Genomic DNA, 9,532 nt, shown 5'->3' with positions numbered 1-9,532 from the left:
GGGGTCAGAAAGACTTAAGTTCAAATCCAGCTCTGCTATTCACTAACCAAGTGACCTTGATTGAATTATTGAACCTCACTGAGTTTCAGTGTCACCCTCCAGGAAAATGAGTTTGGCAGTTCTCTTTCAAGATGGCCCTCAGGGATCCTGATATTCATGTGTCTGTATAATCCCCCTGCCTCAAATGTGGGCTTGACCTAGTGACTTGCTTCCAAAAAGAGAACACTACAAAAGTGATAAGATGTGACTTCCATGATGAGGATTCAAAAGACTGACTTCTGTCCTCCTGGCTTTTCTCTCTTGCCTTCTTAGCTTATGTACTTTAATGAAGCAAGCTGCCATGTTGGAGACCCCACATGGCAAAGAATGGAGAGAGGCCTCCAGCCAACAGCCAGCGAGGAACTGAATCCTGCCAGCATGCATGTAAGTGAGCCTGGAAGCAAATCCTTTCCCAGAAGGAAATCCTTTCCCGGTAGGGGATTGCCATGACCATAGCCCAGTGTGATCCTTGGTTATAGCCTATGTAGCCGGGGACCCGGCTATGCGAGCCTGAGCTCTTGACCTTACAGAAACGAAGAGATAATAAATGTTGAAAGCCACTAAATTTGGGGGGTAGTGTGTTACAAAGCTATAGATAGCTGGTACAATGGGATAACACGTTCCTTGAAGAATTACCATGAGGATCAGAATGTATATGAGGATTAGAAGAATGACAGTAATGATAATGACCAGGACAACAGGGTATCCCAGGGGATCTAAGCTTAAATTAAGATTCAGAACCTGGTGAAATGCTGCTATTGTGAAGTTATTTTTAGTGCTTGAACCCCCTGAGGAGTACAAGAGAGAAGAAAGTATGAAGAACAGGGTATCATATTTTCTCAATCAGGCCCAGACTATGTCTGACTCTGTTAGAAAGGGGCTTGTGAGCAGAGCTAAAGTAGCAGGTTTGTGAGAGCCAGTGAACAAGAAACGGTGCGCGGGGGCCCAGGTGACAAAGTTTCACCAAGAATTGGGGAGAGGGTCATTCTCCCACTTCTGCTCAGATTGGAGTATGGCTAAGGCTATAACCTGAAGTCAAGGGATAATGCAGTTGTTCAACTCAAGATTCCTGCCTTGGGAGCGTGGAGCGTAGGCCCAGGGAGGAAGGGTTTTCATGAGGGACACTGGCCCCAGTGGAGGTGACAAGGCCCTCCTTCTTCTACTGAGATTGGTACATAGCTATTTCTATGTTTGTGGTTGGTGAACAGTAATACAGACTATGGGAAAGGAACATAAGCACACTTGATGCTGGGCAGCCTCCGAGGAGGGAAGTTGACCATATGCCAGTGCAATTGGGTTATAGGTGTCTTAAAGGACATGTAGAGTTCCGACAGGCAAAGAAAGGTAAACAGACATTCCAAACTAAGGGAACAGCACATGTAAAGATTCAGAGCTGTGAACAGAAATCATTTCCTTACAGAAAAGCAAGTAGTCCTGGGTGATCAGAGAAAGGAGTACAAACTAGTTAACATCTCCCATTCTGATTCTGATTTAGTTTCTAGACCAGTGATTTCAGACTTTGGGTGTCGGTTTCCCTTTACATTCTTAAAAATTAATGGTGACCTCAAAGAGCTTTTGTTTATGTGGATAATATCTTTTGAATATTTACTGTATTAGAAATTAAAACAGATAACTTTTTCAAATATTTAGTTTGAAAACATCTAAAATAATGATAATAAACCCTATTAATATAAATAACATATTTTTAGGAGAATTAACTATATTTCCTAAAACACAACAGAAATAAGTGAGAAGAATGGCATTCTTTTACATTTTTGAAGATCTTTTTCACGTCTGGTTTGATAGAAGGCAGCTGAATTTTCGTATCTATTTCTGCATCGGTCTCTTGCAATCTCACACATCACATCACCTCTGGAAAAGGGTACTCGATATTTGTGAGAGAAGCACAAAGTAGGTTTTCATTCATGAAAACACTTTTGATCTCCCAGGCCCCCCAGAAGATTTCGGGGGACCCACAGAGGTCCCCGGGCCACACGTTGAAAATCATTGCCCTAGAGCAAGAGCAGTAGATGTTCCTGAGAGAAAAAGCCAGAATTTACAAATGTAGTCATTGGTGATGAGAATACAATTAATATCGATAGCTCACATTTCTTGAGCGCTTACTGTGTGCTCTTCTTAAGCACTCACCAGAACCAAAGAAGCGGTTATAATTATATTGTCCAGATGAGGACAAAGAAGTGAGGTCATTTGCCCAAGTTTCCATAGGTTGTGAGCAGTGGTGAAGCTGGGCTATGAACGCAGGCAGGCTGGCTCCAGAGCCTGTGCTCACCACTGTACTGTCCTGCCTCTCTCAGGGACAAAGACCTGCAGTAAAAATCACAAAGGATTGAGTCATCCCACTCAGCCACCCCTTCTCCCCTCCTCTCCCTGCCATTTTAGATTTCAATGCTCTTTTCTCTTTCCCTGCGTGTTTCGGGAACTCATACTCCTTTTCGCTCTGCAGTAAGTCCTTGTACATTGCCCGTTGTTCATTTTTCCCCCCACTCCACAGAAGCTGCTCTCTCTAAAGGCACCAACGACCTTATAATGACCAGATTCAGTGGCTGCTTTTCAGGCCTCATCCTCCTTGCTCTTTGAGACATGGGATATTATTATTATTATTTTTCAAAGATTTTATTTATTTTTCAACAGAGAGAGAGAGAGACAGCGAGAGAGGGAACACAAGCAGGGGGCAGTGGGAGAGGGAGAAGCAGGCTTCCCGCTGAGCAGGGAGCCCGATGAGGGACTCGATCCCAGGACCCTGGGATCATGACCTGAGCCGAAGTCAGATGCTTAACGACTGAGCCACCCAGGCGCTCAAGACATGGGATATTATTAGCCATTTTCTTTTTTATTAAGATTCTTGCCTCTATTGGTTATTCTGACACCAGGCACTTCTATTTCTGTCAACCGCTTCTCTACTAAGTTCTTTTCAGAAAATTCTTGATGAGATCCTTTTCCTTGGCCTGTCCCTTAAACGTCTTCCTTCTTCAGTGTTAGGTCCTAGGCTCCTCTTTCTTCTCATTCTATAACTTCTCCAACTGCCACATCATTTATCTCCATGGCTTTAATTACTAAATATATACTATTGACACCCAAAGACATTACTTACAGCCCAGCCCTCTGTCATATGTCCAAATGATGCCTGAACATTTCTCAGGCACCTTAAAACGTCCAAATCCATTAGGATGGATCATCTCTCCCTTCAAAGTGATCACTCCTCCCTCCTGTGGTCTCTGACCCAGGGAATTACACCACCATCCTGTGAGCCAGATGCTTGGGAGTCATTCCAAACTTCTCCTACCTCACCTCTACCTAGGATCTGCCCCGTGGTTCTTCTGGATCTACCTCTGGAACATTACTGAAATGTCCCTGACCCTAGCTGGGACCTTCCTCTTCTCCTACCTGGATCATTACACAAGCCTCATTGGTAGCGCACTTTCTTCTGGTTGTGGCTGCTGACAATTCATCCACAGCAGCAGGAGTTGCTCCTCTGTGCGACTGTAGGAACTGTCATTACATCAGATCCTATATTATTGGTACTCCCTGGCCTTGTGCAGCGCTCAGGCTTTGTACACACTGCTGTTGAAATATGCCTTCTAAGTCCTGTGCGTGACTAGGTCACTCCATAGCCTGAAACCACTCTCATGATTCCCTGTTGCCTTCAGGATAAAGCCCAAACCCCAACACACTGTTCCAGTTATTATGGCTATGTAACAAACTACTCTAAACGTAGCAGGGTAAGACACTAACCACTTTGTTAGACTTGTGGATTCTGTGGGTCAGAAATTTGGAGAGGGCACAGGAGGAATGATTTGTCTCTGCTCCTTGATGTTTAGGGCCTTATCTGGGGGTGTCTCCATAGCTGGTGACTGGGACCATATGAAGGCTCATTCCCTCCCACATCTGGAATCTGGGCTATGTGGAGATTAGGCCTGATGACTGGAGCACCTACATGTAGCCTCTCCTTCATGGTTTCCTCATAGCTTGGTGGCCTCCTGCCTTACATGACATTTCAGAGTTCCAAGTACAAGTGCTCTAGCAAATAAGGTGGAAGCTACATAACCCTTTTTAGGGTTCACACAGGGTCATGTCTAAGTTCTGTTGGTTATAGGCAAATGTGTCCAGATTCAAGGTGAGAGGACATAGACTTTACCTCTCCATTGAAAGAGTATCAGGTCATACTGTAGATGAGCATATGAGATGGGAGGCATTGTGGTCATCTATGGAAAATACAATCTGTGACACAAACTATACCAAACCTTGATGACAAGCCCAGTCTCCCCACTTGCCATCTCTCCTTGACTGCTGTACTCTGGTCACACAAACTTCTGGCTGCTCCCTTCTGCACCTGTTGCTTCCTCTACCTGCAAACTCCTGCACCTCCTTTAAGAGTTAGCTCAAGGGTCACTTACTAAAGGCAGATTTAGGCAGACACAAATTAAAAAGAAATAATCCTGTAAGGTTTCAAGCAAGAAAAAAACCCAGGTGGCTTTAGAGAGTTAAATCACATTTCGGGAATGGCAAAAGAATAGAGATAAGGAACCCTCAAACAAAATAGAATCCAGGAATAGACACAAGGATACACTAGAATTTCTTATTTGACATATGGGTGGGAGGGAAAAGATAGATGCCCAAACACTCATGAAAGAGAGCCTCATCTTGTAGGCATTGGAAAAGTAGACATTTGTCAGACATCCCTCTTATTTCCCCTTGAGTTATCTACTCTGGGTATGCTCCTCCCAGCTTGCCCCATCTCTACCTGGGGCTCCTGGACACATCCCCCACAGATTCTGCCCCTTCGATATACACACCACCACCGCACAAGGCCATCTAAGTGCATTCCACTCTACTGAAGGATTGGGGGAAATGACAGGAAATCACAGTGTAGGGAGGGGAACTTAGGAGCTGAGTGCAAAATAAGATTTTTTTTTCCAGAAAACACCTATGATGTTTATTTAACATGTGAACAGTATTTATTGAGTATCTTCTATGTATCAGGTGCAGTTCTAGGTACTGGGGATAGAATGATGTAGCAGACGGTGTTATGGTTCCACCCTGATACCTTGGGCCTTAGAGTGCACCCTATCCCACTTCTAATCATCAGGGTCTGCATCTTTTTGCCTATTGACTTTCTTCAGCAGCCAGAACATGGCATGGCCATGGGCGAATGGGTTCCTCAGGCCAAGAGTACAGAAGAATTAACATACCCTAGAAACAGCCATTATTTGGTGACCAACAGGAGTTGGTGTGTGAATATCTCAGCAACCACACCCCCCAGGGTGCATTGTTGGAGGCCCAGTTTCCTCTGCAGGATGCAGCTGCAGTTACACAGAGTGAGGACCTGTGGATAATGCATCCTTTATTGATGGCCTTCTCATCCCTGCCTCACTTCTCCACACTCCTGCTGGTATTCCTTGGCAGCGTGGCTCATGGAAGCAATCACACTCAAACTACCTCAGGTCTACCTCTAGGGAAACCCAAACTAAGGTAAATGATTAAAAAATACTTTAAAAAGGCCAAGTCCTGACCTTGTGAAAATAAACAATAAATAAGTAAACAAATGAATATATGAGTTTAAGAAAGGAGCAATGCTATGAAGAAAAACAAAGCAAGGTAAAGGATAGAGAGAGTGATTAGTGGGTGCAAGAGGAAGGGATACGATTTAGATAGAATGATCAAGGAAAGAGCTTCTGAGGAGGTAACATTTGGGAGAGGCTTAAATGAAGCCAGGGAGGGAGCGTTGTAAATGTTTAGTAGAAGAACATTCTTGGCAAAGGGCAAAGAAACAAGAATGAGTTCCAGTGTTTGAAATACAGCAAGAAGGCCATTGGGGGGCCCTTTCCTCTTCTCCATCTACACTTATTCCTTTGGTGATGCCAACCAGTCTTGTGGGTTTGAACACTGTCTTTCAACTCTCATAGTCATATCTCAGCTGGACCTCTTTCCTGGAATCCACACTCATAAATCTACTTGTCTCCATTTGGATGTCTAACAGACATCTCAAACTTAACATGTCCAAAGCCAAAATCCTAGTCTTCTCCCCAAACTTTCTCCTCCCACTGAGATGTCTTCCCCCATCTCAGTAAATGGGCAAATTCATCCCTCCAGTCTCCCATGTCATGACCATGGGGTCACCTTTGACTCTTCTCATTCACCTCTCTCATCTAAGCTAGCAGCAAATCCTGTCAGTTCTGCCTTGAAAATATATCCAGAATCCAGTTACTTCTCACCACCTTCACTGCTGCCATCTCGGTCCAGGCCCCCATCATCCCTGCCTTACTGGTCTCCCTCTTGTGCCCCTTGCTTCTCCTATAGCTTATTCCCAACCAGCAACAGAAGAAATCCTTTTTTTAAAGATTTTATTTATGTATTTGACGGAGAGAGACACAGTGAGAGAGGGAACACAAGCAGGGGGAGCAGGAGAGGGAGAAGCAGGCTTCCCGCGGAGCAGGGACCCGGATGCGGGGCTTGATCCCAAGACCCTGGGATCATGACCTGAGCCCAAGGCAGATGCTTACCGCCTGAGCCACCCAGGCACCCCCAGAAGAAATCCTTTTAAAATGAAGTCAGATCATCTAACTCAGAGTAAAAGCCAAAATTCTTACAATGACCTACCAGATGCTACACTTATGTACACTCCCACTTACCTCAGTGCTTACTCCCTGCCTTTTGCTTACTTCATTCCAGCCACGTGAGCCTTTCTTGCTTTTCCTTAAATATGCCAGGCTCATTTCCATTTCAGGACCTTTGCACTTGCTATTCTCTCTACTTAGAATGCTCTTCCCCCAGTTATCTTTCACCTCCTTCAGCTCAAGTGTCTCCTTCTAAGGGATATCCTCCCTGCCCAAGGCCACTGGCCAGAGGGACAAATGGGGCCTTGAAATCCAGCCTCAGTACATGACACACAGTATGCACTCAATCAGTATTTGTTGAATAAATGAAAGAATGGACAAAAGAAGGAACTATTAAATCGGACACACATGACTCCTGATTCGGTATAAATCCTTAAAAAGGAAAGGCATTTTTTGACTTGTGTATCTAGAGCACTCTCACACTGGTGTCAGAGTCTCGCACTATTATGTAGAGTGCTGCTAGTTCCTCTCCCCTTTCTTGGCTCACAGGTTGTGCTCATTCTGGCTTGCTGAGAAAAAGAAACCCAGTGGCTCTTTATGGTCTTTCGTCAGCTGCACAAAGACTTGGCCAAGGCTGTGGAGATTACTATAATGTTCTTTGTGACTGGATAACATTCTTAGCCTAGAACCACCTCTTCCTTGGTTTGTATAAAGGAACAGGAAAGGGGGTTGTATTATCCTTCTCTTTTTTTTTTTTTAATTTTATTTGACAGAGAGAGAGAGACAGCAAGAGAGGGAACACAAGCAGAGGGAGTGGGAGAGGGAGAAGCAGGCTGGGGCTCCATCCCAGGACCCTGGGATCACGACCTGAGCTGGAGGCAGACACTTAACAACTGAGCCACCCAGGCGCCCCTGTATTATCCTTCTTAAGAAACAGATTCTTCTAACTGATGCTATTGGGACAACTGGGTAACCAGCTGGAAAAAAAAAATTATAGTTGGATTTTCTACCTCAATTTCTAAATCAAATAGATAAATTTCAGATGTTTTTGCACTTAAATGTAAAAAATTGAAACTGGTCCTAAAAGAAAATACAGTGAATATGTGGATGAGAGAGACATTTCTAAGCACAAAACAAAAGTCATAAATCATAAAGGAGAATAGGTAAGTTTGACCTATACAAGAATTTAAAAAGCTTCTATGTAGTCATCTAGGAGTCATTACAGATGAGGTAGATTATAAAGAAAAAGAAGAAATGTTTAGCACAAAATTCTGTGTAATGGTAATCTTTGGGGAGAAAGTTACTCAGGATTTTACCTCTATAGATTATCCTATGGAGTGAATAATACAAATTTCTAAAGATCTATTTGCAAAAGTGTTAATACCAGTATTATATATTATATATGTAAATGAAATATATATATTATATATATAAATGAAACAGAAGTTCATTAATAGGGATCTGGTTAAATAAATTATGACATACATACAAACAATGGAATTCTACACACACATTAAAAGTTATGTTAGTCTAGATATATTAACATGAAAAGATATCCACAATATTTTTTCACATGAAAAAGATTAGAGAACATCATATGTACAATGGTCCTATCTGTGTGTATGGTTAAATAAAGAGAGAGGTATGTGGGAGGAACTATTAATAGCTGTTATCTCTGGATAATGTTATTTGTGGACATATTTGCCTTCCTCTTCATATTTTTTGAATCATTGGATGTTTATTAATACAACATCCATTTTATCCATAAAATAGTTTTTAGTTTTTAAAAACTGAAATATTAAAACAGTGTTTTCATGAATTAAAAATAATTAAACATGTCCTATTGGCCCAGGATTTTCATATAGCTCTAGAATTGTGGCATCCCCTTCCCTTCTCTCACTCTGTACCTCAAGCCCATGCTGATCCCCACCCCCACACATAGGTTTGGGCCCCTGCGTTGTATCTTCTTTCTTTTGGTAGAACTGCATAATCTTCTGTCTCATTACTAGAGCCATTCTAGAAACCCTGGTTGACTGGACTCTTGGCATACCACCTAACTTTTATCAGTAAGAATAATTATGTGAAAGAAACAGACTATCCTAAAACATAAAGCATAGCACAGAAGGGAATCTCACCCTCTTAGATGTTAAAATGTACAACAGTGGGACTATGATGAATGGCACAGAAGTATGTCAGAATTTAGTACATGATGAAAAGAGACACCACTGAAATAAGTGAGTGAGGATTACTTAATAAATGTTATTGCAGTAAGTGGTTTATAGTCCAAAGTAACCTCCAGATGTATAAAAGAGTGAAATATTAAAACGTAGTAAAATATATTAAAAGTAATGAAATAAAACAGAATTTATTATCAGATCCTGGAAGGAAAATCCTTCTAAGCATTCATGCGGTAGGATAAATCTAGTCAGCAAATGAACTCTATGAAAATTTGAATTTTGTACTCAATCCAAAATGGTATCACTAAATTGCTATACTTGAAATATTAAGTAACAAATATGACTAACAAGGAGTTAATATATTCCTAACTCATATAATTGATGTGAAAACCTAATACCTCTGTAGATAAATCTTCAAAAACTATACACAGTGAAAAAGATGGAGGACAGGATTTTATGATATTAAGATAGGGAAGGCCTTCCCAAGGAGTATGTGAAACCCAGAATACCTGAAGGGAAACACTGATAGATTTGACTACATAGCATTTTTGAAATTTCAAATAGCAAAATGAATAAACTTAAAAGACAAATGTGAAGAAAATATTTGCCACAAACATCAAAGGATTAATATTCATGACATATAAATGGCTCCTATATATCAGTAAGATATCATAGGGAGAAAATGGGCAAAGTTACAAAGACACTTCCTAGAAAAAAATTCAAATGGCTATATATATATAT

Source organism: Leptonychotes weddellii, chromosome 10 (assembly GCF_054177405.1).
Source record: "Leptonychotes weddellii isolate Sample4059 chromosome 10, ASM5417740v2, whole genome shotgun sequence".
In the NCBI taxonomy this organism is placed as follows: domain Eukaryota; kingdom Metazoa; phylum Chordata; class Mammalia; order Carnivora; family Phocidae; genus Leptonychotes; species Leptonychotes weddellii.
Note: the sequence above shows the minus strand (reverse complement) of the source record.